The following is an 8,945-nucleotide window of genomic DNA, read 5'->3' on the forward strand; positions in this document are numbered from 1 at the left end:
TGTGGCGGTTTTTTTTTCTGGTCTGTGGGGATTTGAAACCCCCACCAAAAGGTTAGTGGGAGTTTTTCAAACCTCCAAAATTTGAGGTGCCACGAATTTATTTGTGGCGGTTTTTTGTCAGCTTTGTGGGAATTTTGAGTTGAATTTTTTTTAGCGATTTTTTTGAGATTTTTGTGGCGGTTTAAAACCCCCCACAAAACTGAATTTTCAAATAAAAAAAATTACAGCAAATTAAACTGTTACAAACCATTTAAAAATAAAACTAAACTGACTTTTGTGTCATAAAAGTAGAAACTAGAGAGATTTTTTCCCAAAGCATATAGAAAATCTTACCTCTATATTTTCAATCTTTGTATAAACCTGTGTCTGCTTGAAGTCACCTAATTTAGACAAAAAATTGCGGGCCTAGAGAATGGAAAAAAAAAATGCAGCAATTCAATTAGTATTTCAGAAGTTTATAATAAAAACTAGGCAACATCAGAAGAATTTAGAAGAGAATAATATATAAGCTATGAGGAGTAGCACTTACATGGCGAGCATCTTCTACATGCCGAGCATACAGTAAAAGGAAATCGATATTGTTTCTAACACCCCATGTGCTAATTACCTGAAATATCAAGTGAAATATCATGAACATTTAGATTCACATTACATGAACATAACAAAATTGTATTGAATGACTGTGACAGTAAATAATATTTGGATTTCCAGATAATAATATACAAATAGAAGATAAGACATTTTATACACAAATTTAATTAGGTATAAATTCAATGGGGAAGTATAATTCAATTCTCTCCATTAAAAAAGAAAAACGAATTGAAGCATTCATTCTCAAGCAAAGCTCTTGTAGTTACCTCCTTATCCTTATCGGTAAGAGTGGGAAGATTAATACGAATCTAAGAAACATGTAATATAATGTATATAGTGACCCAGAAAGTGTAGCCGATTTTATAATACAAGTGACATCGTCGCCATTCACCTCGCTGACCTGCATTTGAGTTCAATACTAATTCAGTTACTGTATTTTATGTACAACACACACACATATATATATATATATAATAGTTATTAATGATTATAACTCACAAGAAGTCAAAAAATATAACAGTTAAATACCTAAATGAGTGTAGAGCAAGAGAACTGGCTTCCATAATCTTAACATGGAGGTTAATGATTAAGATGCGAACAAGGAAATATTCAAGTAAATACTCAACTTAAGAAAGGTTTATAAGTGTCTTTATCTGCAAGAGTCTTGTCATGAAACAATCTTGTTTTTTTAGAATATCTCCAACGGACAAATATTTGGAACCCTCCTACTGTGTTGTCAGAGAGAAAAGAGAGATGGGGCGTTGGAGAGAAACTCACTTGAGTTCCTTTACGCAATTCAAAACGAGGGAGTCCCTCTGAATGGGGACTCCCATTAACCAATACACAATTGCCAAATAGCAAGTAAAATAAAAATAAATAATTATATAAAATATTAATTAATTAAATAATTATATTAATTAATTAAATAATTATATTATATAATTAAATAATAATTAATTTAATAATTATAATGACTAATTATTTTAAATATTGATATTTTTATTTAATTAATAATTTATATTAATTAATTAACTAATAATTAATTAAGTAATTAAGTTATAATTAATTTATTAATAATTATAATAATTAAATAAATTAAATAATTAAATTTTTATTTAATTAATAATTTATATTAATTATTTATATCATAATTAATATTAAATATTATTTATATTTATATTGTTATATTAATTTAGCCGTTGTAAAAATAGCCGTTAGAAACTAGCTGTTACTATGTTACCGTTATTATTAATAAATTAATATTTTGTTACTCTATATATACCACTTAGATACACTGTAAGGTCCAGAACTTTTGAAAATTCTTATTATGATCAAGTCTCAAATCATATAGTTATTTATAGCCTTAATTTCAGAGATTATTTTATTAAGGATAATTAAGGCAAGTTTTGATTTATTGAACTTGAGATAAGTTATGATTATTATCCAATTTTATAATTATTGGATTATTTCCTATATTCAAATTATAAAGTCAATAGTTGTGAAATAATAAGGATTTTATATGATTTGGACTAGATAAGTAATATTTTAAATATTAATACTGCTACTTTGAAAAAATAAAGGAGTTTAATTATATTATTTCTAATTATTTTGATTTGGGCATTTTATGGAAAATAATTTTTGAAATTGATGAGCAAATAGTATTTTCTATTTACATCTAGTGTTGGATTTAATTTGGGTTTCAATTACTATATTATTCTCAATTTTATGTGAACTTACTATATTGCCCTTAACCCTAATTTACACACACACACCCCCTCCAACCTATTAACCTAGCCGCCGAAAAATCCCCTTCCCCCAAACCCAGCAGCCACACCCTACATGTTTCCCTCTCACCCTCTCAGCGATGCCACACATACAGAAGCATGAAAGAAAGAAACGGGAAATTAGGAATGGAGACTGATCCAGAAGGAGAGAAGGAGAGGGGTAAGGGCTTAGCGCCGCCGGCTGGGTACTGCCGCCATGACTGCCGGATTGCCGCACGCGAGGAGCGTTGCCATCGAAGCTGCCCCGTTCATCCCTGCCCGGTCGCGGTTCTGCCACCCATCACCCCATTCCGTCGCTGGAGATCTCGGAGCCGCTGCTCGTTGCGCCGTCCTAGTCGCCGCCACTGCTTCCATGTCTTCCAACGGCGCTGCTATCGCCACCATGAGTCGCGGCCAGAGAGGAAGCATTGCAGCAACTGAATCCCGAGAGGGACACGTTCACGAGACGGGAGAGAGAGCTGCGGGGAGAGGGAGGCCGTGCGTCCCGTCGCGCGTCACTGCCCAAGGACCGCTGCTGATCCGTGCTGTGCGAAGCCAACGGCGCTGTTCCTGCCGCCGTTAGCGCCGCCGGGGTTCCGGCCATCACCGTCGTTGAGGGAACTCACCGGAGTCGTTGGAGGTTGTCACCGCTCTTTGTGGTTCTGTGTTGAGTTGCGCCGGTAAGCCTTTGCGGCCATAAAATGCCCCTGTTGCCGTCGCCAGAAAATTCTGCCGGTAAAGGCCTTGTCATTAGCCTCCGTCCTTTTGAATTCCGAGGATATTATGGTCACTGCATGTTGGTTTCAGTTATCGTGATCGGAATTCGTCACCGCTGCCGCTTGAGGTGGCTGTCGGGCTGCCGCCAAACCAGTTCGGAGACCGCCGCTGCTTCGGTTCAGCCGTTCCTTTTTCAGTTCGGTAAGCATTTTCGGTTTGAAAGTCTTTTGGCTATTATTCTGTTATCTCACGCTGAGGTTTGTGGCGTTAATTGCTATACGATTGAGTTTCGGTTGTTGTATGTTGCGATTAGAGTGTTGAGACTGTTGCGAAAGTGGCTTGGAACTGAGGTTTTGGCTGCCGGGATTTTGATTGTTGATCTCGGGTCGATGCGGAAAGGATTATGTGACGCTTCTTGCAAGACTAAAACAATTTTGAACAGTTGAAACGTTCTAGAATTATCATGGGGGTTGAAGTTGGTTTTGCCTAAGTAAAGGAAACAGCTTTGAAAGAAGTAAATGATTACATGACTCGGTTTGGCTTAGATCCTATTTTCTTACTCAAATTAGAAAGCCAATGTTTTAATGATTTTAAATGAATTTGGCGAAATGAGTTATGTTATTCTCCCCTAAAGACTTGGGACTCTGCCGAGAAATTTTGTTATAAAATCCCATTGTGGAATGGGTGATTTTGATTGTTCCCAAATTGAATCTTTAACTTTCCATGGTTTTGGAAGTCTTGGAAAGAGGATGCCGAGAGCGGCTTTGTTTTAAAAAGGGAACTTACTTTGAGTAAATTTGGCTTATGAGCCTGAGATGATTTGAGAAATGAGATCTTTAAAGCCAAGGCTGAAAAGAGTTGAAATTTGATTTCAAAGTGAAATGGCTTGAGAAAAGTGATTTGAGGCTTAAATGCCGGTTTTATGAATTCGATGATGTTGAATGGTGAAAGTGCTATTTTGTTATGGGCCGGAATGGCTGTGTATGATTATGAATAATGGCTGGTTCTGGATTGAACCGTGAGCCGGAATGGCTGTGTAAGATATTGATTTATGCCTCATTGCTAAATGAGTTATGCGCCGTATGGCTGACTATGAATTATGAACTTAAGCCGGATGGCTGAGATGGATGTTGATCCATGACTGGGACTGAATGAATATATGCTTGAGATACCTGGGTAGTAGCAAGGGTTGTGGTTCGTCCCACTTGCTCCAGGTCAGAGACTGTGACGCCTGGGTAGTAGCGGTAGTAGTGGTGATTCCACTCGCTCCAAGTTGAGCTGTTAAACACCCGCCTGGGTAGTAGCCACAGTAGTGGTTATTCCACTGGCTCTGGGTTGAGCGGGTAGTAGCAATGGGGTTGTAGCTCAAACCTACTTGCTCCGTGATGGGTGTTTCTGTCCATGGTTAGCTACCATGACGTGTCGGGTTGGCTATATAACCGACAGATGATATCATCAGCCACTAGGGACAGGCATGCATCATATGCATCTATGTGACATTGTTTGGGTGTGCATATTATACTTGGTGTGCCTATGTGATTAATTGCTAATTGTTCTACTTGCAATAACTGTTTGTTTGTGCTTGCATCTTTCTATTTGTGTTTGCTACTGGGACTCTGTTGGACTGTGGTGATTGGTTGATGGTTGGATTGTTTGGGCCTAGGGCCGTGGTTGGAATGAGATGAACCGATGGTTGATTTCGGTTTTGTGTTTCTGGTTTGGAATAAAATATGAAAGGCTATTTTGTTTCAGCATAGATAAATCGTTTTGAAAGGCTTTTGAGTTGTTGAGAATTGAATGGTTCCTCTTTCAGAAAAGATTTCCGACTTTACTTTTATTGTAAACCGTTGTTTTTGAAAAGGAGGCATAAGACGGTTATTAATCACTGGTACGGTTTATACTCACGTATCCTATTACAGTAATTCCCAAAAACCCTCTACTGAGAACCCTTTCGAGGATGATGTTCTTACCCCCCCTACATTTTTCCCTTTTCAGGATATGGGCGCAGAAGTTACGAAGAGCTTATCTAGTTGTTGTTGTGATGCTCTGTATTGTTTAGTTATGGTTTATTGTACCCTCGCCTCTATCTTGATATAATCTGTAAGAGGGATAGGAATTGTATTGGATTATGGTTGTAATATTACTTATATATATGTATGTTTATATATATGGATGTACTCTTTATGAGTCTATGTGAGTTGTATGGTATCTATTGATGTACGTTATCGAACAAAAGTATTTTTGGAGCGGATTTGCGGTTTAAAGTTTTAAACAGGCTCATATTTTAATATTAAATAGTATAAGTGTCGTCGTAATGTCCGAGCTATCAGAGTCGCGCAGCCGGAAGCGTGAGCTGTGGTAGTTAGGGTGTTACATTATAGTATCAGAGCAGTTCTTCCTGTAGAGCCTGAGGAATGGACTGACTATGCTTCAATTGCATACTCTAAGTGTTTGTCATGTATTAGGTCTTGTCGAATGACGAGGATTAGAGCTTTATGCACATGACGGTCTATTGATTTAACGTTGTTAGTCTTGCATTGCATAATTCCTGATATTATGTTTGGCCGGCTTAATACTAGTGAATTATGTACATGAAGGTACTGATAGGTTATCATAGATGAAATACGAGTTTTGAGTAAAGCGAATCGCGGGTTTTGGGAACGTTAGAAACTTTTTCTCGAGGCTATTCAGTTGTGTGTCTTGAATTCTATTCGAGTCGACCTGTTCTTTCATATCCTAACTTGAAGTTCTTGTTTGGTACTCCTCTTGAAAAGTAATTTGATGTTTCCACTCTATTTCTCTATTCATATGCATTCTTGTTTGACCTTAGTTGCATATGCTTGTTTGGAATCCTTGATGCATCTGTCTTCCTCTGTTTGAGTTCTTCTTGATTCAAGTATTCTTTGATATAGCCTTGAACTTGTCTTAATGTGCTGTGACTTTTAACTCCGGGTTCTGAGTTCATTCTTAGAGAACTTGTTGATTCAGTTTTCCTCTTATTTGACAGTGATTACAGCTAATTTTGAGATTTAAAAAAAAAATTGCTGTTGACTAGATATACACTTATCTATATGTGAAACTTTGGAGATTTTTTTATACAGTTTAACAACTATTTATTTCTAATACATCACTTGTACTTTTACTGGTTTGCGGAACTGCATTTACTTCAAATACAATTTGACTTTCTCGTAAATCTACTATAGTGCCAATGCACATCTTCATTTGATTATGTATTTGGGGTATTTTTCAAAATTCTAGAAAGAAAGGGGATTTCTCGCTTTTATCCCGGTTGAGTTTCATTTGATAAACCTTACTTAATTTATTTTGATTTGAGCCTGATTTAGCATACTACATGGTTTATGCCATTGTTGTTCTTTTGAAAATGTTGGACTCATAGCTTTCTTCTTATGAACGGACTCGTTCCTTCTTAAGCTTTTCACCTCTATGAATGTCATACGTGACCTTGTTTTTAACTAATCTTTTACATCTTGTAAACATTACCATTGATCTTGGTTTGTCCTCTCTTGTGGATCTCATCCTTATGAGAGTCAGTTTGATTCGTTTCAAGTTAGTGCATTGTTTATTCTCTCATTATCTCTACAAGAGTTTTTAGTCAAAAATTTTATCATTGAGAAATTACAAATGATTGAGTTGTCTTTTTCTATGACTTTTGTATTCTTTTGGATCAATTTAAAACTTGTTTAATGTTTCATGTCTAGTGGATCTTGTTTGGACTATTTTTAATTTAAGATCCTTTCTTGCAAGGCTTGACTCCTTTTTAGTACATCTTAAACTATTTGGATGTTCTTCTGAGATGGTGATTTCAAGAACACTTTTGGAGTCTTGTTTTGAGCCTTGGTTAAATGGGTTTTGAATCCTCTTTGAAGAAATATTAAACGGAATTTATTTTCTGTTGCTTGATGGATATTGAAACCATTGTTCAATTTTGACAAAGTTGATTTTAAGTTGGCATGTGCTATTTTAAATGAAGTTTTGAATAGCTTCGTGGTTTAATGGAAACCTGTCCGTTTGTAACGCACCACTTATTTCCTTTACCAAATTGTAAGCAAATTTTACTTCGGAGTTTCTTTTCTAAAAAGAGTTTAATTTTCTCTTTCGTCTTTGCCATGATTTTATACACGCTTGTTTGAATATGAACTTTGAGAATTTTTGAACAAGCATTTGATTTCTTTTTTGAGTTTTATGATTGCCTTTGGTTAAGTTGTGCACCTAATTATCTTTCTAAAATATTTGAGGAAATATTTTAGCTTTTAGCCAAACTTGTGTGCACCTTGTTTTTAGAATTCTACATGATCTGTTTCAACATAAAATTGTATTACAGCAAAGCCACGTTATTGCTTTTGTTATTCTCTTGGAGAATGTTTGTCACTTAACCTTTCTTTTAGACTACGAAGTGGTTTTTCCGCAATTTTCGGTTCCTTCATGAACAATGTATTCGAAAGTATTTGTAATTGTGCTCTTGAGTTCTGTGAGCTTTGCCTTGGGTTTGAAATATTCTCTTGTGTAAACCTTATACTTCTTCGACTTGGCTTGAGTTTGTTTCAAACTGGTGCGCTGGTTTTCTTCCTATTGATCTTGTTGAACTTTTTTTTTATCCAAGGGTTATCTTTGAAGTTGTCAATTGATCTATTTCTAGCAAACTTCATTGTTTGAACATCCTTGTTCATCTGGAATTGGATATATTCCTTCAAATCTATGAGTATTGTCCTTGACATTTGTCTCTTTTTTTAAGACCTCGTATTCTTCTGAGTAGACTCGAGAATTGTTTTGACATCACGTGCGACTTGTAGACGTAGTGACGCGATGCACTAGTTCTTTAAGACGTGATATGTGTATATGAAAGGTGAAGCGGTAGGTGTGTAATATTATGATGAGTTGTGGGTGTTTTGTCCCTTGCAAACGAGCTTGCGGGTGTTAGGCTTATGATTGGCTATGAGGTTGAAAAGTGCCTGATGAGGTTAGAAAGTTGAAGCCTTGAGGTTGATATGAGATTAGTGTGCGGATGATAAGCACGTCGTTTTAACCCCATCATGTTTTATAGCCTTCGATGCCTTGCTTTACTATCACCTGCTTGAACCATGTCACCTTTTGCATTGAGCCTATCTTGTAATGTTTGCTTTGCGACTATGCTCCTACCTTTGCCTCCTTATGCTTCTAACAATCAAAGTATTTGAAAAAGTGTATATATGATTATATTTTGAGATATTTTTGCTTCTTCCTTAAATGTGTTCAAGGGTGAACGGTTATGGAATTTCTTTGATTTTGTATCAATTTTCGAGGGCGAAAATTTTTATAAGGTGGGTAGAATGTAAGGCCCAGAACTTTTGAAAATTCTTATTATGATCAAGTCTCAAATCATATAGTTATTTATAGCCTTAATTTCAGAGATTATTTTATTAAGGATAATTAAGGCAAGTTTTGATTTATTGAACTTGAGATAAGTTATGATTATTATCCAATTTTATAATTATTGGATTATTTCCTATATTCAAATTATAAAGTCAATAGTTGTGAAATAATAAGGATTTTATATAATTTGGACTAGATAAGTAATATTTTAAATATTAATACTGCTACTTTGGAAAAATAAAGGGGTTTAATTATATTATTTCTAATTATTTTGATTTGGGCATTTTACGGAAAATAATTTGTGAAATTGATGAGCAAATAGTATTTTCTATATACATCTAGTGTTGGATTTAATTTGGGTTTCAATTACTATATTATTCTCAATTTTATGTGAACTTACTATATTGCCCCTAACCCTAATTTACACACACACACACCCTCCAACCTATTAACCTAGCCGCCGAAAAATCCCCTTCCCCCAAACCCAGCAGCCACACCCCTACA

The 8,945-nt window shown here is 35.7% G+C and overlaps 1 long non-coding RNA gene across 1 annotated transcript; it reads right to left on the reverse strand.

The window, feature by feature from the left end:
* LOC110266064 lies at window positions 444-940 on the reverse strand. Its single transcript, XR_002352954.1, has 2 exons — window positions 858-940; window positions 444-607 (listed from the first exon to the last, which is right to left on the reverse strand). It is a non-coding gene; the product is annotated as an uncharacterized LOC110266064 (long non-coding RNA).

The sequence above is a fragment of the Arachis ipaensis genome, chromosome B08 (genome assembly GCF_000816755.2).
Source record: "Arachis ipaensis cultivar K30076 chromosome B08, Araip1.1, whole genome shotgun sequence".
In the NCBI taxonomy this organism is placed as follows: Eukaryota; Viridiplantae; Streptophyta; class Magnoliopsida; order Fabales; family Fabaceae; genus Arachis; species Arachis ipaensis.